General features: G+C 39.5%; 1 pseudogene; it reads right to left on the bottom strand.

The window, feature by feature from the left end:
- Window positions 1-1,247: 1,247 nt before the first annotated feature.
- The window catches only part of LOC123233670, a 76,425-nt pseudogene continuing 53,297 nt past the window's right edge, over window positions 1,248-24,375 (bottom strand).

Raw genomic sequence — 24,375 nt, 5'->3', positions numbered from 1 at the left:
CAACTAGCAATCCCATGTATTTTCCGAGGCAAAAATGTAAGAACATAACCGACATAGGGCTGATTCAGGAAAACACCCAAGAAAATATGATTCAATATACAAAGCTTCTTTGACACAAACTATTTGGATTTATCCCTTTATCAAATGAGTCCAAATGGGAATGAACCAAGTTCTTCAGCAAATCCCTTCTCCTTACCTTTCCCACTATCCTCCAGTTCTTTTCTGGCCCTGTCCACAATAGTTGCTCCTTTCCTTCCAGTCACATTAGTCCCACGTCATCTTACTCAGTTCATATCATAAATAGGTCAATGGCTAAAGCCATGTCTTGTTTTCTGAGAAAAGTTCAAGGAAGCAGTGTGGTATAATGCAAAGAGCACTGGATCTGAGACAGAGGGCCAGGGTTCTGCCACTGACCTTGGGCAAGTCATTGAACTTTTGAGATCCTCAGTTTCCTCATAAAGAGTTCAGAAGCCACCCAAAGAATTATCCTTGGGGTGCTTTCTCCCCAAGGAAGAGGACTTAGCATCTTTTTTTACACAATCTGTATTCAAACCTCTATTCAGGATGTTTCTTTTAAAAACCCAAAAGATCAGGTCACAGAAAGCAAAATGGAAGTCAGGAGTCTAGGGCTAATCCAAAAGACACAGGAAATTTAAAACAGCAACAGAGAGGAGTCAAAATTTGGGGAAAATCAGAATGTCAAGGTCAAGCCAGAAATCAGTAGCAAGAAAAGCCATATCTCTGGCACTTGGGGATCAGGTCTAAAATAAAGCATTCCCTCTTTTTCTCTCTTTATATACAGGATAAATCAGGTTAAAATTAATAATAATTTTTGTAATAGCTAACATTTATAGGGCAGCTAGGTGGTACAGTAGATAGAATCCTGGGCCTAGAGTCAGAAAGCCTCATCTTCCTAAGTTCAAATCTGGACTCAGACCACTTACCAACTGCAAGACTCTGGGCAAGTCACTTTATTCTTCCTCAGTTTCCTCATCTATTAAATGATCTAGAGAAGGAAATGGGAAACCATTCCAGTATCTTTTTTTTGGTAGAACTGGGTCTTCTTAATAGCCAATATGCAATGTAATAAACAGAACTTATTTTAAAAAGAACAGCAGATCTCATTCATAATCAAGTTTGACAGAATATTATGTTCTGTGACCACCATATTAACATATTGATGTTTCCTTGATATATTGTAGTCTCTAATAATTATGAAGAACATAGAACTCTATTTGATCAGTCTATCAAACAAGCAAGACAGCCTTTATGCATCCATCACCTTCTGGATTGTTGGTATCCTACAAATATTTCCCCAGATAACTTTCCTCCTTCTGTCATAAGGCCCAGCTCACTCACATTCACTTCAATGACAGAACCTTTAGTAATGAGACCCAAAATTGTATATAGTGGAGATGAAGAATTCTTCTTCATACCAAATATGAGTAAGAAAAAAATGGCTTTTAAGTTTAGGGTGAGTTACATGAGCCTTCTTTAAATGCAAACTCATTGGCCTAATAAATCTTTCATATTTTGGTGGTTTTCAAGTAAAGCCATCCCCAACAAAGCCTACTTTCGAAACCATTCTCTTCCAAGCTGCCATCTTTCTCTTTTCTATATGAATAACCTTTAACATTTCTGTTTCTCTCTGTGCACAAACTTTTGGTAAGGCACTTCCCATTTACAAGCTTTCTTGTTTCATTTTTGTTTAATCATATTAGAAAGGACTTTGGTTCAGGATGGTCCCTCTCTGTCCAGCAAATATGCAAACACTTTTCCTCAGGGAGTTTTCTCATCACTTTCACTTGATATTTCTCTTTTTCTGCAACCTGATAGTCTTTTTCATTGGAATCTTCTTAGCTGTTTATGGTAGAGTTTGGTCATTAAACCAATTATTTTCTTTGCTTTCTTTGAAAGTTCGTGAGCCTCACAGCTTTCCCTCTTTCTCTTTTTCTCATGGTAATCTAAGCAGTAGCCATACCACTTTTGGTGTAACTCTTATGTATTTGTTCTGTGGTATGGCAACAGCTAAGGGCCAATCAAAGGACCACCAAAAATGCTTCCAAACTACAGACTTTCTACTGTTAACAACAGAATCCCCATGAGCAGGAAAACTCACTCCGGTACCTTTACCAAGAAAACCCCAAATGGAGTCATGAAGAGTCAGACAACAATAAAATATTTATAGAGAGCCATATTATTTGAAACTCAAAACAACCCTACTTACAAGGTAGGTGCTATTATTATTATTATTTTCATTTTACAGCTGAGGAAACTGAGGTTCAAAGAAATCAAGGAACTTGCCTATTGTCACACAACTAATAAATATCTAAGGTGTTATTCAAATTCAGGTCTTCCTGATTAAATCCTGTCATCAGGGAAAACCTCAAAAAAAAAAAGGCACAAGGCTTCAATGTGCTAATAAATGTTTAACAACCAGCTCTCCAGGGGAAAAATATACACAGAATATACTTTAAAGTTTAATCTGAATTATTAATATTTACTCCATCACTTTCTTAAGGTTAGGCAATTAAAGAAATAAGTCAAGCCTTGCATTTGCCAATTTATGAAGTATAAATGCTCACACTGAAATTTTAATAATCTCTCTTGAGTCAGTTCAAACTGGCTTTAGCTCTCCCCTGATACAAAGTCAAAAACCCAACAGGGAATGTGGAAGAAAGGAGGAATGGAGCTAGATTTGAATCCTGGTTATACCACTTACTGCCTCTGTGATTTTGGCCATGTCACTTAATATCTCTCATCCTCAGTTTCCTGCTCTGAGAAATATCCCTGAGCCTCTATATCCTGTGCTTCTATGATGAGATCAAGGTTACAGTTCTATCCCTAGACTAGTAGATTTACATAGAAAAAATCCATCTTGATATTCCTGTCTACATCCCTAAACCTCACCAGCCATCCCCTAAGTATATACTATCAGTCACAAGGGAGCCTGTGTAAATGAGTCTTGAAAATTAATAGAAAGAAATGAGCATAAGGAAAAGAAGATTTGGGAGATGTGATCAAATGTCTCCACATTTTTTAAAGGCTGTCATGTGGAGAATGTATTAGATTTGTCCTGTTTGGGCCCAAAAGGCAGAACCAGGAACAGTGTAAGTTGCTAAGAGGTCAATTTAGGCTTGATGTCAGGAGGAACTATCTAATAATTTTGTTGTTTTTATCCAGTCATTTCAGATCTGTCCTACCTTTCATGATCCCATTTGAGGGTTTCTTGGTAAAGATACTAGAGTAGTTTGCCAACTCCTTCTCCAAGATATTTTACAGATGAAGAAACTGAGGCAAATAAGGTGAAGTGACTTGGCCTGGGTCAAACAGATAGTAAGTGTCTGAAGCCAGATTTGAACTCAGGAAGATAGTTCTTCCTGACTCAAGACTCGGTATGCTATTTAGCAACTTAGCTGCCCAACTTCCTAGAGATATGATGGGTTTCCTCTCCTTAGATGTTTTCAAGCAACGATTGGATATCCGCATGTCAAATAAGTTATAGTGGGAATCTCTTTCATGTTTGGGTTGGACTAGATATATGACTTCTACAATCCCTTCCAACTCTCAGATTCTATGATCTTGGTATCATGATATGAAAAGGGAATTGCTCTCCCTTTGTTTTCTTTGATGTAATCAATCAGCAGCCTTTAATGTGATCAGTCAGAAACTTGAAGATCCTTTAGCATTGATTACAAGTACAGACACACCCTCAGAGAAAGGAAGTTGAACCCAAGGAGATGGGAAATTAATCCCACAAGCACTGCACCCCTGGGCAGTGCCAGACAAATTAAGGAACTATGATTGGTTCCTGAGATGTGACATGGGAGAACTAGTGGGTAAAGAAAAATGTTTATAAGGTGAGACCCAGCACAAAGTGGGACATTCTGATTCTCATTCTCTCTCTGGGATTCAGATTTTGGCACTGGCAGCTCTTGTTGAAAGGACATTCAGATTCCCATTCGGATTTTGGAGGGACTTGGATTCAGATTTGGGCGCTGACTAAAGACTCTTGCAAAAGAGACTCTTACTCTGGACACTCTTGGTTAAGGAACTCTCCCACTTTTCTGGCTGGAGATTAGACCCCTGTTGGAGGGGGCAGGGGGAGAGCTGGATTTCATCAGATCAGCACTTATGGTGGTAGGCTAGGCAACTCTCTACCTCCTTCCTCCATTTCCCTTTCTTTACTATCTCTACTTTGCTGTAATAAAGCTACTAACAGACTCATAATTTAATTTTAATTTAATGTAATTATTACAATTTGGCAATGCCCTTTTTAACTATTACAACAAGTAGAGATAACTTAGTGCAAACTCAATCCTTTTACTGGGGAAGATATAGTGCCTCTTGCTGGCATCAACTTAGAATGTTCTGGACAGCATGTTCTATTGTTCCCCAAAACCAATGACTACTAGTCTCCATACCCATCAGATATTGCCAGCATTACCCTCCCTTAACCTAGAAGGAAACTGATGGGAACTCAAGAGAAGTCAATTGATTTCCCAGAACCCTGATCCCAGTTCTCTTATTAAGGCAAATCTATTCTGCCAACAAAACATAAATGACCTAAAGATGAGCTGTCCCAGTGGCATGTGAAGCCTGGAAATTCTGACCAAAAGAGGGAAGAAATTTACAGAAAATCCTCAGCTATTGAGAATTCTTCTCTAGCCAAGCAGAGAACCCCAGTATTGTGAAGGACAATGTCTCCTGCTCCATGCCAAGAAGAGACAAAGGAAAAAACTTGACTCTGGTTCATCATGTCTGCAAAGTGGCATAGGAATGGCAGGAGCTGGGGGGAGCCTGATTTTCTATGGTGACTCTGCCAGTTTCATGAAGAGCCACTTAGCACATCTCAATCACCTTTGCTGCTTCCTAAGGTTTGGACTGTGTGACTGGTGGTGACAGAAATTATTTCTTAGAGCAGAAGTTCCAGGATTTTGATAACTCTGTTTCTGATTCCTAAAAATTCTAATAACTTGTGATTTCTATTTTTTCCATTGAGAATGGGAAAAGTAGACATTCTTTTTTAATTCTTTTTACTTATTTTGTTAAATTTTTTTCAATTACATGTAAAATGTTTTAATAATTTTTTTAAAATTTTGATTCCCAAATTCTCTCCCTTCCATTATTCCCCTGTCCTTGAGAAGGCAAGCAATTAGAAATTGACCATATAAGGGAAATTGTGCAAAACATGTTTCCATATTATCTATGTGACAAAAGAAAATACAAACAAAATAATAAAAAGAAAGAAACTAAAAATAACTATACTTAAATCTGCAGTCTGAGTTCATTAGGTCTCTCTCTGGAGGTGGATAGTATTTTTCAATATGAGTCCTTTGGAGTGGTCTTGGGTCATCGTCTTGATCAGAGTAGTTAAGTCATTCACAGTTGATCACCATATGATATTGCTGTTACTATGAATGTTTGCCTAATTATGCTCCCTTCACTTTGTATCAGTTCTTATGTCTTCCCAGGTTTTCCTGAAGCCATCCTGCTTGTCATTTCTTACAGCTCAATAATACAAATCCATCACAATCATATACCACAACTTGTTCAGCCATTCCCCATTTGATGGGTATCCCCTTGAGTTTCAATTGTTTGTTACCACACACATGCAAAAAAAAGCTGCTATAAATATTGTTGTACATATAACAATATGTACAATATATTGTTTTTGGGATTTAGATCTGGTAGTGGAATTGCTGAGTCAAAGGGTATGCACAGTTTTATAGCCTTTTGGTTGTAGTTCCAAATTGCTCTTCAGAATGGTTGGGTCAGATCACAACTCCACCAACAATGCATTAGCCTCCCAACTTTTCCCATATCCCCTCTAGCATTTGTCATTTTCTTTTCTGTCATGTTAGCCAATCTGATTAGTGTGAGATTATATCTTAGAACTGTTTTAGTTTGCATTTCTAGGAGAGAAATTCTTAAACCAAAGTCATGCATGGACAAAGCATGATATGATAAAAAAAATACCCAGGTCTGAAATTTAGAAACATTCCAGCCTTGGCCCTGTTTATTATAGGGCCTTAGATAAGTCATTGGTGTAAAGGTGATCTACTCTTGATCTGCTTTCTCCCACATATGACTCACCCTATCTGGACCTTGTTATGTAGAGATGGCAGCATGGAATCCCTGCAAAATACAGGGTCAGCCTCACCCAGAATTCCAGGGGACCCTCCCTGGAGAACTTTGGGTGAGGGGGCAGTTGAGAGGGAGTTAGGACAGTTGCTTTCTGGGGGTTGAGGTGAGCGGATCACTGCTTACTGCTCCTGACTTGAGGGGTTCACCTGAGTGGCCATTGTGGCATAAGCCATCATGGTTTCTACTCAGGGGTTAGCCGGCTTTGTAGGGTTAATCCTTATCAATATCAATATAACAATTATTTAGTGGTTTAGTGATTAGAAATATTAACTATTAGCAAGAGAGCCAATTTAGCCAAGGGCCCTTCACCCCCCTCCTGTGGGGGGGAAGGGCAGCTTCAACCTAACAGATCAGGGTCATCTTTTCCTTATTTAAAAACTATTACCCCCTCTAGCTTTTCCCTTCCTTCTTAATATAAGCTTTACCTTCAATATCTGTGCCTGGGAATTATTTGGGGATACTCACTGCTCAAGTCTGGTCATCTAACTTGAATCCTGTCAGCTGTCTGTTTAAGAAGATCAGATCCATCTCAGTCCTCAACATTTAGATAACTAGCTTCTACTTATTCCTCTATCAGACCTATGAGGAATATAAGTTAAAGAAAGGGAACATCATTGAAGTTCAGCTTCAACAGAAACTTACCAGAAGTACCTCAGTCAGTCTCCATTTTTCCAACTGAAACCTCAACTGCTTGGGGGGAGGGGTTTGAGAGCCAGGAGTGTCTAACCCCCTCCTTTCTCACCGAAACCTGTCAGTCAGTGTCTGTGAGAAGAAGTGACTTGAAGGTTACTGGCCCTGGCATAATCATCAGCTTCCCCAAAATATCTGTTATTATCAACATAACAGTTTTGGCCAACCAGCCTAGGAGTTTTACTCTAGAACTTAGTGGGGAAGGGAGATATATATATATATATATAGCCAGTATGATCAATAGGGCAGTTGTTACTTTGGGGTGCTCTGGGGTCTTGCTGTATGGGATTTGGCAGACTTGTGCCACATTTTGGCTTGTCACAGTTCCCTAATTTTTCAAAAGGGTGATAGAGATCTATGACACTTACTTTTGGCTAACTATAACAGTGGGTGATGCCTTGGCTTATATACCATCAGGGATAGCCATGACTTCAAATTGCTAGAGGAATTTTAAAGCTAGATCCTGGAGCTAGGGAATTTGTACCAAGCCTACATCATCAGCTTCCCCAAAATGTCTGTTATTATCAACATAACAACCTCGGTCTCTGTAAGACATCCTATCTACCTCTTACAGAATTATTAAAAGAATCCAACAAGAAGGCAAGTCTGTACACTTAAGTTCTCATTTGACAATAACAATAGTTATCATTTATTATTGTTGTTGAATTATTAATTCAGTGTATTGTTCATCTTATTAAATTTAATTTATTGATAATGGCTTATTATAAATTTATCAACAGGGTTATTAAATTTATCTTAATTTATTTTATTCAACATCTTCCTCTTTAAGTGTATTATTCCAACTATTCCAGTGCCTCATTGTAGCCAAGATGTGAACCTAAGTTCTCAGAGTCTGAGAACAGCAAAGCACAAGTTTTAATAGGTCTGACCAAGTTAGGAAAATCAGAGATGGCCTGTACATCAGTGGGTGACAGAAACAAAGATCATCACAGAGTGGCAGAGAGGTTATTGTTGTTCAGTCATTTTCAGTCACATCTGACTCTTTGAGATTTTCTTGGCAAAGACACTGAAATGGCTTGCCATTTCCTTCTCCAGCTCATTTTACAGATGAGGAAACTGGGGCAAAATAGGATGTAGTGGCTTGTTCTCCACCTTGGCAATAAAGCAATCTGATTACTGAAGAGTCCCTATGCCAACCAAATCCACAAACCTTAAAATCTTCCTCTTTATCTTACATAAATATAGATTTAGGGTTGGAAGGAACCTTAGGGGTCCTCCAGTCCTTTATTTTTACATCAAGAAATCTAAGCCCAAAAAGGTTAACTTATCTTGACCAAGTGGCATGTATTGTAGTAAATGGTAGAGTCAGTATTTGAACCTGGGTCCTCTGACACTAAATCCACTGCTCATTCCATTGTCCCATATTCCAAATTCCACAATGGGAAAATTACAAGGGTCAAAAAAATATAGACACCCTAGCGACTATAACACAAACACAATGAATCGAATCAAATCAAATTGGTGATCTCAAAGATGCTTTCCAGCTCTAACCCTATGATACTATGATCCTTCTCAAGATTGAGTGATTCTAGGTGCTAAAAACCTTGAAAGGCATCATGTTATAGTCAACAGAGTGCTGCCTTTGGGTTGAGGACCTGGGCTCATATTTCACCTTTGATATTGGGTGATGTTTCCTCACTTTCTTCTCAGTGACTCAGTTTCCTTATGTGTAAAATGGAAGTAATAATAGCACATACTCTTATCTACCTTATCTATATTCCCTACCTTACATTTGCCTACAACACCTCTCAGAGTTGTTGTGAGAATAAGATGAAATAATATTTGTAAGGTGCTTTGCAAACCTTGCAGCACTAGCTAAGGCATAGTCCCTGCCCAGAAGGAGTTCATAACTTATCCTATAGGGGAGAAAAACCCTGTTGTAGATCAGTATAGCCAGGTCTACAATTGCATGAAATCATAACTGCAAGAAGCTCCCAGGGTCCATGAAAATCAACAATTCTTTTATTACCTGTTTTAGAGAATTACCTGGAGGCACTGAGTGTTTAAGCGACTTACTATCAGCATGTAACAGAAGCCAGACTAGAACTCAGATCTTCCCAGATAGAAGGTTATCCACACCCCTCTGATGCCTCTAACTATTTGTTTGTTTGTCTTTTTATAACCCTTACCTTCCACCTTAGAATCAATACTAAGCATTGGTTCAAAGGCAGAAGAACGTTACCACTAGCCTAGGCAATGGGGGTTAAGTGACTTGCCCAAGGTCACACAGCTAGGAAGTATCTGAGACCAGATTTGAACCCAGGAACTCTTATTTCTGGGCCTGGCACTCAATTCACTGAGCTACCCAGCTTCCCCATAACTAGTTATTTTTAAAATTCACAAACCATTCAAAACAATAGCACAAGAGATATTCCAAGGATGAATATGATTAGCTCTCCAAAAAATAATAGAAGCAAGTGCTCCACGATCTCAAAGAAAACTTCCTAAAGGAGGGACTTGGGTTGAGCCTACTGCATAGGGCAGGGTTTAGACAGACAGAACTAAGTGAGAAAGGAGGCACTGGTGTCAGGGAAAAGGATAGAGCAAAAGCAGAATAATCAAGGTTAGATCTTCCCTCTCCTACTCACAGTTCAACCCACTGATCCCTGAGGTTCTCTTCCCACTCTGCAGGTTTGAAGTGTATAACCAGCAATCCTCTGAAAGTGACTCCAAAAGTCTAAACAATAATCATCTCACACAACCAAAAGCTGCCTTCAGCTAAAATCCACAAGCCACCTCCAAAAAGCAATTGCCCAGTGCCTGTCATTCATAATATTTATAGCATCTGCCTCAGGTCGCATTTGGGGCACCAAGTATCTCTAATGTGTCCTCCCTTTTCCCTTTATTTCCATAATTTCTAGGATCTTTTCCCAGATGCCCTGGTTTATTAGAGTGAAGTCTTCCCCACAGGCTGTTTCCTCAACTCAAAAGTTTCTCTCCTGCCCTCTTTCTAAGCAGAGCACCAATTCCTGAGCCTGGATTTACTGTCTATTGATTGCCTGGGATTCATTATTTTCTATTGACTGCTCATGCCTTTGGTATTATGGAAAAATGCTAATTCCTTAATAATTTATACCATATGTGGACCATCCGAAGCAAAAGCCCCTCTTTTCCTCCCTTTTATGGGTCTGGTTCATTTCCTTTTGGGGAACATCTTGATTCACATGAAATCATGAAAATGAAAGTGTCAAATTATTTTGATTTGCAACAGAGCTGACAATGCCTCCTCTGGCTCCCCTCCTCTGACACTTTGCTTTTGGGATTGCAGACATTGAATGGAAAAAAGAGACATTAGCTAGATGAGCCAAGAATCCAGGGTTTGCCGCTACAAATTGCATAAAGGGGAAGTTTAAGCAATTAGATCAGGGCTGATAAGTTAGTGGCATTTGAAATGCCTCAGTGAAGAGTTAGATACAAATTACCAAAGTCTTGTTGAAGTTTCCCCCAGGTCCCCAGCATCATAAGACAGACTTCTCTCAATTCGAGAGGGTAGCAGCCCCATTGGACTGCTACTAAACTCTCTCAGGCTGATGTTTTGCCCTGTGATGGGGGCCTCAAAAAAAAAACACAGATCTTATAAGAAGAACTGTTGGCCAAGCAAGACATTACTCCCCTGCTGTGATTTCAGGCAAGGGTCTTTACTGTCTAAATACAACCACTGTCCAGCCACCCACCAAATATATCTACAGTGTCCATAAAAATTTTTTCTTTGCCCCACCATAGGATTGCCACTTGAAATCCTTTCTATCCTCCAACTTGCCTCTCAAAATACCACCTCTTCCAGAAGTTTTCCCAGATTTCCTCACTAGTCATGTTCCCTTCCTTCAATGAACTCCCACAGAGCTTGCTTTATATCTCTCCAGTGTCACAGATCAGATTTTGCTTTGTATTTTAGATCAGAGAGGTAATTATGTGGATCAATACATAGGGGACATATTCAGAAATGAAGATGATATGAAAAGTAAGTGATATTAGTAAAATAAAATTTTTTTTAAATAAAATGAGGAGAGAGAAAGGGAGAAAGAAACAAAGACAGAGACAGAAATAGAAACAGAAACAGAGAGACAGAGAGTGAGACAGAGAGAAAATTTAAATTTGGACCTTACTTGACATTTCCTTTCCACCACCACTTCTCACTTCCTTACTACATCACCACCAACACATCCTTTTGCAACTTAATATTCCTTCAAGATACTAACAAACTAATCTGATAAATTCTTCTCTGTTCAGATGCCAATGACTGATAATAGCCTTCCCTCTCTCAGGATTATGTTTTCATTTTAGCAAGAACCTCCTGAAGTTAGAAGGCTTTAAACCAAACCAAAGGGGCAGTTAGGTGGCACAGTGGATAGAATGCTGGCTCTGGCATCAGGAAGACATGAGTTCAAATCTGCTCTCGGGCACTTACTAGTTGTGTGACCCTAGGCAAGTTGCTTAACCTTTTTTGTCCCAGTTTCCTCATTGATAAAATGAGCCTGAGAAAGATTTTGTCAAACCACTCCAGTTCCTTTGCCCAGAAACCCTTAAATGGGGTTACAAAGAATTGGATACAACTGAAAAGTAACTGAAAGAAAACAATGGATAAGAGTAGTCAAAGATGGACACAGCCAGATTGACTAAAGTCTGCATCATTGGTGAGAGCACCCATCTCGATAAGATTACACATCACTGAACATTGGAATACAAGTCTCATCACTTACTAGGTTATAAACTCTAGGGATGCCAGAAGCATATCATATTCATCTTTCTATATTCCCAAAAATGTTTCCTGAATTTGCAAATTAATGTATAAAGACAAACCACATTTTACCTAGGTGGCAGGACCAGTCACATGTGTACATACATAAACACAAACATACACACGCACCCATACACAGTCATATAGAGTCTGAAAAAAAATGCTTTCAAAATTAAAATTAGAAACTAAGACTTAGGGATAGCTAGGAAGTACAGTGGATAGAATACCAGACCTGCAGTCAGGAGGATCTGGGTTCAAATCTGGCCTCAGAAACTTTCTAACTATGTGTGACTCTGGACAAGTCACATGTGGCTTAGCACTTACTACTCTCTCTTAGAATTGGTACTGGGACAGAAGGCAATGGTTTAAAGAAAAAGAAAATCAAAAAAGAAACTAGGACTTAAAACAAAGGATCTTCCCCTTCCCCTCTACTCCGTAAGAGTGTAAAGAAAATCAGTGCCTTCCCCCATCCTATGACAAAAGTTCCATTAGTGTTTGCCACCTCAAAGAGCATATTTGGGGTAGAAGACCTTAATGATGGTTCTTGCATAAATCTTATTAAGTACGTTCTTTTGGAGATGGCTTGTGTTCAACCTGGGGTAGCCAGCTGTGCCTGGACAGCTGCTAGATTAGAATGGTCTTAAATCAGCCACAGATGTCTAAATGTTTATTGCTCTAAAGTTCTACCAGCCGTGGCCCCCTCCACCAGCCAGATTTTGATGGTATTTTTTAGAGGAGCTTCGGGGCCCTTTGATGTTGGGAGCTCTGGGGCACGCTGGCTGCTAGAGGGGCGCGTCTGTGGGCACGCACTCTTTAGCATTTGACTGCGGCACAACCCAGAGCCAAGGCCAGCACACACTTTGCTTGCCTTTGTAGATGAAAAAGATAAGGAAGAATGACTGATGACTTCAGCACAACACATCAGCTGGCTCTGACACGCTCACATTTAAACACACATGCATGCACACGTATACTCCAAAATCTAAGGAGCAGATTCTGAATAAGGTTTATTAGGATATTGGGAGGTATTTTATGCACTGTCTATGCTGAACCCTTTCAAAATTGCAACCTTAGATTTCAGTGATGTAGGGAAAAACCCTCTGCCAATCTAGCATGGGTTCACTTCTAACATATAGTCTTTTTTTTTTTTAACCCTTAACTTCTGTGTATTGACTTACAGGTGGAAGAGTGGTAAGGGTAGGCAATGGGGGTCAAGTGACTTGCCCAGAGTCACACAGCTGGCTAACATATAGTCTTAAAGAACACTGAGAGACTCTGACTTGCCCAAGATCACATAGCCAAAGACAGGATATGAACTTGAATTTTTCCTTACGCCAACAACAGCCTTCTATCCACTGTATCACACTGCCTCCTATGTTCCCTTATAGAAAACAAGTTGAAACAAGGTGCTCCAAACCATTCTTCATAAAGTATCCTCTTGTTCAGTCATTTTTCAGCCATGTCCTATTCTTCATGACCCCATCTGGGGTCTTCTTGGCTATGATACTGGAATGGTTTGCCATTTCCTTCTCTGGCTCATTGTATAGATTAGAAATAGGCAGACAGGGATAAGAGACTTGCCCAGGGTCACACAGCTAATTAGTATCCTAGACCAGATTTGAGCTCACAAAGATGAGTCTTCCTGGCTTCAGGTCTGGCACTCTCTCCACTGTACAACCCAGCTTCCTCATAAAGTATCCTATCCAAATTCTCAGGAAACCTAAGCAGTCCCTTGCAGGATCAGAAACACTGTCCTTTTAATTCATCCCAACAATACTGTGGCAGGTAGAGACCAGCATGAAAAAAAACCCTTCCCAGGCCAGCTATCCTTTATCCCCCTCCTCTTAGCCATTCAGCATTCTATTCTTGGTTCTAACCTCTATTGGCCTTTGTCCAGATCATAATAATAACTGACATTTATACAGGGCTTTAAATTTCGTAAAATGTTTTATATTCATCTTCTTGCCTGAAACACACAACAACTCTGTGAGGTGTGTGCTGGGACTATTATTATCCCCATTTTAGATATGAGGAAACGGAGATTCAGAGGTTGTGTCACACTGCTAATAAGTTCTTAATTTGAGCTGCTCCCTACTCTGCACAAGGTCTCCACTGCACGAGAATGGACTGAGTCACATTGAAAGGTTAGAGGTGGGGATAGAGGTTATAGAAGCAGAATCTGAACTCAAGTCTTCCTGGTTCCAATGACACCCCCTCTATCCATTATTCTCCATTGCCTCTCTTGCACACTCATTGGATCACAGGTTTTGAAGCTGGATAAAACTAGAGATTACCTGGATCAACTTACTCCTTGTCAAGTACAAGAAACCAAGACCCAGAGAAACAGATTTGCCCAAAGTTACGAAGCAGCAATACCAGAATGTAAGCCCAGGTCCTCTGGATTCTGGGTTCTTTCTGCTACAATTGATGTTTTTACCACCCACCACTCCTTCTTGATTCTCCCTCCTCCACAGTTCTCATTCTCCTCTCCTGGCTACCCTACTTCAGTTAATGAAATAGGAAGCATTTAATAATAATAATAATAATACATAGCTAAAGCTTCTCTAGGGCCTGCTCTATGCCAGGCACTGTGTTACACCTTTGACGTCCACCCATTGTCACCCAACCCTCCCCTGTGGCTCCGAGAAGCTGCTATACGACCAGCAGCCACACCTCAGTAAAACCATCCTGGCAGATGGTCTAAGCCAGGCTGAGGGTAACCACTAAGCCTCAGACTCACCGGTGAACGAAAGGGTGTCTATTCCAGGCATCTTCTCCAGCGATGAGAACAACTTGTTCCAACAGCCACGAAGGAGGCTGAAGAAGATGGTAGGAAATGCTTAGAGCTTGGTCAGACATGGAAGATGCCAAGGTCATCCACTGCATCCCGGGCCATCAATGGTCATCCTGGCTTTTGTCTTACCACCGAACTTCAGTGACGCTGGAAGAGAGAGTGAGGCTGCTATCTTTATATAATTCTGCCTCACTTAAATCCAATTTACCAGCAAGTAAAAACATCATCTTTATGTCACTGGTCCTCTTAGAAAGCAAAGGACCACCACCACCAACAACAATAAGCACTTTATAATCATTATCTCATTTGATCCTCACCACCATCCTGGGAGGTGGGTGCTATTAGTATCCTTGTTTTACAAATGAGGAAACTGAGGCAGGGGTTAAGTGACTTGCATGAGATCATACAGCTACTAAGTATATGAGGCAAGATTTGAGCTCAGATCTTCCTGGTACCAGGTCCCAAGCTCTACTCACCATGCCACCTAGTAGCTTACATGAGCCAGGTACTGGGCTAAGCACCAAGGATAAAAATGAAATTCTGTACTCTCAAAGAGCTTCCATTCCAATAGGGGAGATAAGATTTATATACGTAAATATTCCACAGAATAAATATAAGTACACAGTAAAACAAGGTAGTCTGAGAGGGAAGGCACTAACAGTTAAGGGATTTGGGAGGCTTCTTCTATAAGTTATTGCCTGGAGTCAAGAAGTCCTAGTTCAAATCTAGTCTCAGACACTTCCTAGCTGCATGACCTTGGGAAAGTCTGCCATTCAGTCCACATCTAGATTTCTCTCCTAAGAAGCCCAAATGGAAAACTAACCACCTTTTGAGGAATAAAGGTAGTCAGTTATTCATGTTAGATTTGGAAGGAATCTTAGAGTCCAACAGATTTGGGTAGGCAGGAATCTTAAAGATCTTTTAGTCCAAACTCTCTTATTTTTATAGATAGGGAAGCTGAGGCCATGAAAAATCATATAGGTAGAAAGTTGCAGCGTTGGGTTTTGAATTTAGTTCCTCTGAATCTGGGTAGCTAACTGACCCAGAGGATAGAGCTCTGGGCCTGGGGTCAGGAAGACTCATCTTTGGGAGTTCAAATCTGGTGTCAGATACTTATTAGCTATGTGACCCTGGACACTTAACTCTACCTCAGTTTCCTCATCTGTAAAATGAGCTGGAGAAGGAAATTACAAACCACCCCAGTATTTTTGCCAAGGAAACCCCAAATGGGGTCACAAAGAATAGAACACCACTGAACAATAACAATGGATCTATCATCTATTCCAAACTCCCACACACACACCTATATTGCACATAAGGAAAGTAAGAAGGAGATTATTCTCTTCCCTTATCTTTTTTCTATTTTTAAATATATTATGTATATAGATGTAACCTGAATGTGACCCTTGACAAATCACTTCTCCTCTAGGCTTCAAATTCTCAGGCTGTGAAATGAGGTTAAATTAGATGATTTTTAAGAGCCCTTTCAATTCTGTTTTATGATTTTAAGATTCAGGTGAGCCTCATTGCTGCCTTCAAGGCCTTGAAGAAATGTTATAGTTAAGAGGGATTAAATTGTTATGCTTAGCCTCAAAGAGCAGAACTAAGCCCAAGAGGTGGAAATTGATCAAGCAAATTTGGGATCAGTATAAGGAAATGCCTCCTAATAATTAGAGCTGTCCAACATGGAGTCAAGAAGTCCTGGTTCAAATCTAGCCTCAAACACTTCCTAGCTGTATGACCTTGGGAAAGTCTGCCATTCAATCCACATCTAGATTTCCCTTCTAAGAAACCCAAACAGAAAACTAACCACCTTTTGAGGAATAAAGGTAGTCAGTTATTCACAGTGGGTAGAACACCAGACATGGAGTCAGGAAGACATGAATTCAAATCTAGCCTCAGACACTTAATTTCCTTTCAGCCTCAGGCAAAAAAAAATGGTGCTATCTAGCTCAATTTCCTCATCTGAAATATGAGAGTAATAAAAGCATCTACCCCCCTAGGGTTATTTTAAGGATCAAATGAGATAATATTTGTGAAGTGCTTTGCAAGCCTACCTAGATGCTACCTAAATGCCAGCTGTTCTCAACCCAGGGCCCAGGCTTGTGAGCTACTCCCTCTTCTGACCTCCATTGACTAATGGGGACGTGCTAAGATACTTTGGGGACTGGAGTGGGAACTGAGAAGATGGAAGCGATAAATACCTGTAGATGCTGGCTAGAGGCATCCTTCATTAGCCCCTTTACTGTGGGTTTCCTCTTCAATGTCATACTGAAGTGGAACCATCCCTGAGGCTTTGTTTGGGGAGATGGAGGTGAGGGTTAAGAATTATGTGAGGAGAAAGGGCAGAAAGAGGCTCTACAAGGTATAGTCCCATTCTAACACTTCCCCAGACTCTGTGAGTTCTGCAAAGTGAAAAGTAAACCAGATAAATCGCCAGTCTGGAAGAAGATTGGAATTAGAATGTCAGAGGCATATTGGCTAATGTGTCTGAGAGATTTAAGAAAAGCTAACCAGGTTATGAGGGCAGCTAGGAGGTACCAATAAATAGAGTGCCAGGTTTGGAGTCAAGAAGACTTATCTTCCTGAGTTCAAATCCAGCCTCAGACACTTATAAGCTCTGTAACCCTAGACAAGTCACTTCATCTGTTTGCCGTGGTTTCCTCATCTGTAAAATGAAATGGAGAAGGAAATGACAAACCATTCCAGTATCTTTGCCCCAAAAAACTCCAAATGCGATCACAAAGAATCAGACATGACTGAGCAATAGCAATTAGATCATGACAGAGTTGCTGCCAGCTACAATTTCAGTCATTCAAGGCTCCCACGAGAATAAATAATTAGATGAATAAAATTGATGACAGAGGCTTTTCAGGCCAGTCTCTTGCCCACAAGTGATATCTCTGTTTCTATCTGGTGCTTTCTCATTTTGGAAAGCCACTGCCTTCAGAAATGTGTACTACAGAATGCATGCTTGCAAAATTTTTCATATACATTCCACATCAATCCAGATTTAAAGTCCCATGCGCTGTCCTCTTTGGGTAAAATGAGTTCTAGAATGCCATTTGCCCAGTCCTAGGCATTCGAGTTGACTTTATAAAAACTCTTTGATAAATTATTTTGTATCCCAGAGATTTTTTTTATATCGCCACAAGTACATAGGAATATTTCCACCTCATGTATAATGAAACCACATCCTTCTCTTTAACCAAACTTGCCTTGAAGTCTTTCACCTCTATGATATATTTCCTGATGAAGTGACTTTGGGACATCATATTCATCTCACAGTTGTATTATGCCTGATACTTTTTTGTGTTTGTGGAGGTGACCCAGGGTTTCCAGTAGAACACAAGCTCTGGTAGATTCTACCAACCTGAAATCTTCACGTGTAGATCTAGCAACGGACTGGGTGTCTGTCATCAGAGAACAATTAAAGTAAACAATTTAAACAATTAAATCTTGTTAAATCTGGAAAACAGAAGGTTGGACACCAGGCAATACATTTTTTAGCTACGACTCATGAAGATAAGTCTCCTAAGGGGTAGAAGGGTGGTGATCTGTATCAGTAAAGAATTCCCACGAGAATGAAATCACAGATCCTTGAAGTACTGAAGCAAGCATGACTAACTATAAAAACACACATACTCTATCCCTCTATCATAAGATGAAGTCTCAGAGGTACCAATAACACCTTTCATACACATACAAATACGCACTGAAACAAAACTAGAAAATGGCACATACTACCCCAACGCCCACACCACAAATGCCTACAAAATGTCTTGCTCCCTTATGTTATAGCTTTATGAAAAATCAGGATCCCATATCCTCTATCCAAGCTTTTAAGAATTTCGAGGATTTGTCACCATTACAGTGGGCATAACTAGGCAGTATGGGAGAGAGAAAAGAGACTTGAGATCCAAGAACCTGAAAAGCATCTTAGATATTTACTATTTGTGTGACCTTGGGCAAGTCCCTTGGTGTTAGCTTTCTCCTCTATAAAATGAAAGGATTGGATCAGATGATTTCTAAGGTGTCTTTCACCTTTAAATTCGATGATCCAATGCTCTATGAGCCACTGCAGTTCAATGAGGGGAAGGGGGAGTCGAATTTCATTAAGGCTGCAGAACCTAATGCCAATTTACATAAGCAATAGTTAATACTAATTATTGCAGAGAACAGTAGTGACAGACAAAGCAACAGTGATATTCATAAAAGGCATATTTCTTATGAATATTCAAGGATTACCTCTTTTAAGAAGAATTAAGCACATGGTGTCTGAATGAATAAAAAGGCAATCAGCATTAGCAACAGATCAGAACACACAAAGATGGCAGCTGGCGCCTGGGTTAAAGCTACATGGTCAAGGACTATATGGAAACATTCTTCCTGAAGAGTCAAGTGTTTGGATCTCAAAATTCCCAAACCTGGAGGCTCTAACTGGACACCTGGGTTATTTTCCCAAAAACATTAATTTTGCAAACAATTGAAATCTTTTTGCCCTGTTTTTCTGCCCCTTGTACAGTAAACATTACATATAGGATTCAGCTATGGGACATCAAATGACTAACGTCTTTCATTGATTAATTGGACATATAAAGCTAGGAAGGGCCTCAGAGATCATCCATTCCAGTGGCTTCATTTCACAGATGAGGAAACTGAGGCCCAGGGAACTAAGTAACCATATCCTCTAACTATATCCAGCATTCTTTCCACTAAACCTCTCTCTCTGTCTCTCTGTCTCTATCTCTGTCTCTTTCTTCTGTCTTAGATTCAATACTAAATATCAGTTCCAAGGCAGAAGAGTGGTAAGGGCTAGGCAATTGGAGGTAAGTGACTTGCCCAGGGTCACACAGCTAGGAATTGTCTGAGGCCACATTTTAACCCAGGGCCTCCTATCTACAGGCCTGGTGCTTTAACCACTGAACCACCCAGCTGCCCCCACTTTATTCTTTTAACCTTGTTTCTTGGACTATTCCTCATACATGACACTCTTCTCTTTCCTTGCCTTTGCACTGTCTGTGGCCCATTCCTGGGATGCTCTCCCAAATCCTTGGCTGTCTTCAAGATTTAGCTCAAATATGTCACCTTCTATCAGAGGCTTTTTGGGTCCCTCTCCACCCCCCACAGCAACTAGTAGCTCTGAAGCAGGGATACTTTACATCTTTTTGTATCATGGATCCCTTAGGCAGTCTGTTAAAGCCTATGGATTTCTTCTCAGAATTTTAAATTAATAAAATACATAAGATTACAAAGGAAATGAATAATATTGAAGTAGTTACCAAAAAAATTTAACTTACAACCCCCTGAAATCTGAGGACTTATAGATTTCAGATTAAGAACTCCTGCTCTAAAATTATTTTGCATCTATTCTGCATGTAACTTGAATATATCTATATACTTACATGTTGTCTCCCCATTAGAATGAATGCTCCTTAAATGATAAATGTAGGTGGTGGGAAGGGAATGTGGAAAAATTAGGACACTAATGCATTGTTGTTGGAGCTGTAATCTGATCCAATCATTCTGAAAAGTAATTTGGAGTTATGTCCAAAGGGCTCTAAAATTGTGTATATCCTTTGTTCCAGCAATGCTACTACTTAGGTCTATATCCCAAAGAGATTTAAAAAAAAGCGGAGACCCTATTTGTACAAAAATATTTATTGCAGGTCTTTTTATGGTGGCAAAGAATTAGAAATTGAGAGGCTGTCCATCAATTAAGGAATGTCTGAACAAGTTGTGGCATATGATTGTGAGAGAATCTGTGCTATAAAACATAACAAGGGGGATGATTTCAGAAAAGCCTGGAAAGACTTACATGAACTGATACCAAGTGAAGTGAGTAGAACAAGAACACTGTATACAATAGCAGCAATGTTTTTTGATGAACATTTATAAATGACTCATGATGAAAAATGCCATCCAATTCTAAGAGAAAGATGCAATGGATTCTGATGGCAGACCAAAACATACTATATTTCACTTTCTTCTTTTTTTGTTTGAGATTTCTTTCATGAAATGACTAATGTGGAAAAATGTTTTTACATGATTGAATATATAATATCTCTATCAAGTTGTTTATTGTCTCAAGGAATGGGGAAAGAGGAGAGGGATTAAGGAAAGGAGGGATAGAGGGAGGGAGAGAATTTGAGACTCAAAATTTTAAAAACTACAAATGTTTAAATATATGAAAAAGAAATTAAAATCATTCTTATTTAAATGCAAAAGAAGAAACAAAGAATGTATGTTCCTTGAAGGCAAGGATTGTTCTTATTTTTCCCCTGCTTCCTCAGTGCTTAGCACACTGCCTATTATACAATAGATGCTTAATAAATGGCTGTTGATTTTCCACTGCACCACATTAGTGACTGGTTGGTTTCTGACAGGGATCAAAGGATTACCACTTCTTCCTTGACACAGCCTCATCAGTGTGTGCTCAAAGAGTATAAACCTGTAACATGACTTCTGAACAAAAGGAAGAAGACAGATTTGCTAGGGGAATGGGTAACATAAATATCCATTCCAAAGCTAAATCCAAATTACCTTTGCATTATCTGCTGCCTTATTTGTTTTTGCATGGTTAATTGAAAGTTAAATATACATGCACACATGATGGGTGAAATACAGAAGAGAACATTTGCCTTGATTTGGTTTTTTGTAAATGGACCTGTGTTTGTAATTCCACGAGCCTCACATTTCATACCAGGGAGCCAGATTCAGCAAATGCTTTGATTCCTACATAGCTCTAATTAAGGTTCAAAGCCTTATTTTAAAAGAACAATTATAATAAATCTTTAAAACAGACACAAAAACAGAAGCATAATCCTTGAGTTGACTCATGTCATTTTGTGTCATTGCTGGAAATACGAACTAAAGTTTGGGTTCTGTTTTTAGTTATTATACACTCATGCACACATGCATTTTAAGAAATTCATAACTAAAATGCTCTCTAAAGATTATTTAATGTAAATTCTTTGTTATACAGGAAGATTAAAGACTAGACAAGCCTTTCCAGTCCATATTCCATTCCTCCAATGTTCTATATTGTCTAAAGCCTATCAGATCACTAGATGAGGTTTAAACCTGAGAAATATTTTCATGATTACTTCATCCAATTTCCTAATTTTACAGAAAAGGAAATTGGGGCTTAGGGAAAAGAAATGTGACTTGCCCAACATAACGTAGGCAACAAGTAGCAAAAGCAGAATTTGAACCTAGGCCTCCTGACTCCAAATCCTGCTTTCTTTCCATTGTACCATACTGCCTTCCCACAATCCCAGCCAACTCTTTGCAGCTAAGAGTTAATGGAATCCCAGCAAGATTTAGGAGATATAGATATGTATAGAGATTGAATATTGCAGTGACATGTAATTTAGAATGATCTTATGACTCATTAAGCCTTCAAAATTCAAAAAGATGTTTATTTTAAACCACATCTAAAAATTAAGCAGTTAACATACCCTTCAACCAACATGATTCTTCATGGGCACGACGGCTTAGCTAATTAGTGCACTCTACTCTCACCTCTGGAATTAAATCTATCTTCAGTCATAACAGAACTAAGTTTAATGGCTTCAATCTAGACTTTGCTGGAGAGCCACCTACTGTTAACAGAGAGGGACCAAAAAGAGTTATGCAAGTTCATTTTGTAAAGAATGTGGGTCATTATAAAGCCTATGCAGATTTCTAGGTATTAAGGTTCATTGCACCAGAGAGAATGGCTGGTCAACTATCTAGGAAGCCCTATGACAAAAATGGAAAGTCAGAAATTTGGTAAGATTTGATGGGTTGCTAAGTAAGAGCTCCATCCCTTACCAAAAAATATAAGTGCACATCCTGTGATCCCACTATGATAACTTTCTTCTTTTGACCTCCTAAAGGCTTTTCTACTTCCAGAGTCCTTTTAAAATGCAGATGCCTCTAGGAAAGGGAGGCATCCTAAACCCAGTTATCAACTAGTAGCTATGAAGCTAATAATTAAGCAAAGACTGTTTTAAAAGATGAGAACTATAGGACAGATGCTCAAAGGAAAAAGAGGTCCCTGAGAGAAGAGAAGGAAAGTAAGAGAGGGAAAAGGAATGTTGGTGAGATGAGGGAGCAGCCTGGGATAGTGGGAAAAGCCCTATACTAAGAATTCTAGGAGATTGAAGTACTAGTTCCAGCTCTCCCAATTATTGGCTATTTGATCTTAAGAAAATCACTTCCCCTCTCTGGCCCTCAGTTTTCCCATTTACAAAATGAAGAGGTTAGACTACATGTCTCTAGGGGGTCTTTCCATCTCTGCTAGTATATAAGTCTAAAATAGATTTAAATTCTAGTCGGTAGAGGACTTGGAAGAAAAGAGACCTTCAAGTCTGATATTCAGTATAGAAGTTGCCAGTAAGCATTGTTGTTTTTCTGTAGAAGGATAAAGAATCTCTGTCCTAGAAAGTCTTCCCAATAAAAGGAAAATCAGTCTCTCTTTCTCTCTCTCTTTCTCTATCTCTGTCTCTCTCCCTATCTCTCTCTCTCCCCCTTTCCGAATGTGCATGTTTCTGTGTGTCTCTATCTTTGTCTCTGATTCATAGCACTTACTGTTACCACCAACACACTTATACTATGCCACTCTGTGGCATTTCTTGCATCAGCAAATTTGTATTGTTAACACTTGTGTCACTATTTAACTTTTTGTATAGCATGACCTCATCCACCCACCAAACTGTAAATTCCTGAGGGAAAGGACTATAATGTCTTTTTCACCTGTGTATAACCCATAGTGCTTAGCAGAGATCATAGCGTAAGCAACTCATAAATATTTGATAAACAAATTCATGCCTTTATCTACAGGACAAGTCACCTGAAGAGAATCTCAAAAGCATGATTCCTCACAATTTTTAGATTCTCTGTGGTAAAATACTTGGGTTGACCTCTCCTTGTTGGACCAAAATAAGCTCCTACAGAACATCAGAACCATAGCTATGTGGCTCTTCTACTGGCCTCTTTGTTTTCATTAAAGGAAAAAAAATTCTTAAGACTTCATATTATTTACCTTCTTCCAACCTCTGGCAATAAAAAAATGTCATATAATTCCCAAAACCCAGAAGGGAAAGAGAAAAGAAGAGAAAATATTGTAAGCAGTTTGTTCTCTCCATCCTCCTCCAGGGATATGGATAAACTGTCTTCGGTAAGAAAGGAGCAGAAACTACATTTGACCCCCTTGCTGCAGAAATGATCACAAGTGGTGGAGGACCCATCTGTTTCCTGCGGACGCCAACGGATTTGTGATTCTGACAGCTCATCACTGGAGACTTTATATATTCATGCCTTCACAGGCCTCTGGGCACATGGAGTATTCAGATGTGTCTCTGGTAATTAATGTCACACAGCAGACATGGACAGAAGCAACTCTAAGAAGCACCCCTATCTCTCCTCTTCCATGTTATATACATGGATCCATCGCCTTGATCGGATAAGACCAGAGTGTAAAACTAAACCCAGTAGCCAGACAGAGCATGTACCTGGAGGAATCTTAGAATCCAAGGTCTTAGAATGGATTTCCAGGGGTCATCAACCAACCAATAAATCAACCAACAAGCATTTATTGAGCATCTAAATTTCAGGTCCTGGGAATATAAATACAAAAAGTAAAACAATGTCTGCCTTCAGGGAGCTTACATTCAGTCTTTAAAGTGCTAAATTTGGAGTTAAAATATATCTGTATTCAAATTAAGGATTTGCCACTTTCTTTTTGGGTAACCACAGGGCAGCTAGGTGATGCAGTGGAAAGAGTGCCCTGTCTGGAGTCAAGAAGATTCATCTACCTGAGTTCAAAATCAGCCTTAGATATTTACTAGATGTGTGACCCTGGGCTAGTCACTTAAACCCATTTGCCTCAGTTTCCTCATCCGTAAAATGAGCTAGAGAAAGAAATGTTAAGCCACTATAGTATCTTTGCCAAAACACACACACACACACACACACACACACACACACACACACACACACA

The sequence above is a fragment of the Gracilinanus agilis genome, chromosome 2 (assembly GCF_016433145.1).
Source record: "Gracilinanus agilis isolate LMUSP501 chromosome 2, AgileGrace, whole genome shotgun sequence".
NCBI lineage: Eukaryota > Metazoa > Chordata > Mammalia > Didelphimorphia > Didelphidae > Gracilinanus > Gracilinanus agilis.
Note: the sequence above shows the minus strand (reverse complement) of the source record. Positions and strands in the feature narration are given on the sequence as shown.